The following is a 1,959-nucleotide window of genomic DNA, read 5'->3' as shown; positions in this document are numbered from 1 at the left end:
ATGGGATATTGGCATGCTCACTGACAGATGGAATCATGTGAAAACTATTCAACTGCAATTCATGGAGATGGCGCAAATCTTACTCAATGGACTCTTAGGGGAAAAGCAAAAAGTATGCTCAGATATACTTTGAAGAAAACTGTTTAAGCATGATTAATAATAAATAAACATGAATAACCAAAAGTTATTTTAAAACTTTGAAGCTGTCTGTCCTGAATTAACATTAAAACAACAGCAAAACTACTACCATTTGACAAGTTACTAGAATGTATAACACTTTGTATTTAAATTGACAAATGCTCAGAAAGGTTGTTGACATATTTGATTACGATTTAATTAAAATGAGGCCGGCGAAAAGATGGCAGCTGGGTTCAAAACTGGAATCTCTGGAGTATTACAGGACATTTTTGAAAAAGAACTGCCATCTTAATGGAAGAGAACTTGTTGAATTCAGAACCACAACTGTCAACATAAGTCTAACAAGTACTGCAGATGGTTCTACTTTGGTCAACCTGAGAAATACTATGGTAATTTGTGGAATTAAAGTGGATTTGCAGCACCAACACATGCCCTGATAAATTATACGTTGTGGTTCCTACCACCTCTGTGTTCATCGAGATTTTGGTCTGCACCTCCTGGAGAAGAGGCTCGAGTAGCTGGTCAGTTCATTGTTGATGTCAATGAAAATTCACAGGTAATTCAAACAAGAGGACTTACGCATTTCTTCGGGAAAGCCTGCTTGGGTTCTATACTGTGATCTTATTTGCCTCTGACTATGATGTAAATATTTTGGATGCTTGTACATTTGCTTTGTTAGGTGCTTTAAAAAAGTACAGTTGTCTGAAATTACTATAAATGAAGAAATTGATTTAGCAGAAGTTAATTTAAAGAAAAAAAAGTTATTTGAACCTTAGAACTCATCCAGTTGTAACTTCCTTTGAGGTGTTTGATGACACTCTGTTCAGAGTTGACCCTACTGGAGAGAAGGAACACCTAGCAACTGGAACTCTAACAGTGGTAATGGATGAGGAAGGCAAGCTACATTGTCTTCGCAAGACAACCAGATGGAAGAGGGCTTACTGGAGTTAAACTTCAGAACTGCATGAGTTGAGCAGTTTCAAGACACAAAGAAGTAAAAAAATTGATGGATGAAATAATTAAGAGTATGAATTCCAAATAAACAACCACTACATTTTAAACAGATTTGTAAAAACTGTTACACTGTGCACAGACATTTTATACTAAATAAATATCAAACCACATTCATCAATGAAAATTTAATTAAAATAAATTTTGGAAGCATGTAATTGGCACACAAATGTGCATATACCCTGGAGTTTAAAACCAGATTGTCTTTTCCATCTCCAATGTTAACCTGAGAAAATCAATTTAAAGTAAAACCAGGAATTTATGGATGAGTGAACCTCTGATTTAACATGCAAACTTTTGTGTGCCTTTTCCCAAGGAGTCATAGTTTCATGACAGTAAATTTCAAGTGTTATCAAATCTGGTGATGTCTAGAATGACTAAATATACCATTAAATCAACTGGGTAAATATATATCATTCTGTCAGCTTCTCATGTGGGTTTTATAACATCAGCCTCACCACACTTAATTCAATGCCCTTCATCTGGTGGTTCTCAGTATATGTTTGCTATTGATAATGATGACAATAGTCCAAGCCATGATCTCATTTTCCAGACTGTGATCCCCTCTTCATTTTCAAGTTCCTCTCTAGGTCAGTAAGGTTTTAATTCTCTCTCATCATGGCAATAAACCTGTCATTGTGATCAGGTCAGGCATAAAATTTTCCAAGGCTAGCACACAAATTCCTTCTCTTGCATGCAAGTTTGCCTCATTCTGATTCTATCCTTGACAACAAGAAGACCATCCTCTATATCATCGGTCCATTTGTAGACCAAATGGTCTACAAGGACAGGGCATCTAAATTTTGCCAA

The 1,959-nt window shown here is 35.8% G+C and overlaps 1 pseudogene; it reads left to right on the top strand.

Moving 5' to 3' along the window:
* The first annotated feature begins 358 nt into the window (after positions 1 to 358).
* Positions 359 to 1,180, top strand: LOC102892791 (annotated as a pseudogene).
* Positions 1,181 to 1,959: the final 779 nt, after the last annotated feature.

Source organism: Pteropus alecto, unplaced genomic scaffold, assembly GCF_000325575.1.
Source record: "Pteropus alecto unplaced genomic scaffold, ASM32557v1 scaffold3, whole genome shotgun sequence".
In the NCBI taxonomy this organism is placed as follows: domain Eukaryota; kingdom Metazoa; phylum Chordata; class Mammalia; order Chiroptera; family Pteropodidae; genus Pteropus; species Pteropus alecto.
This window is presented reverse-complemented; position numbering and strand designations above follow the sequence as displayed.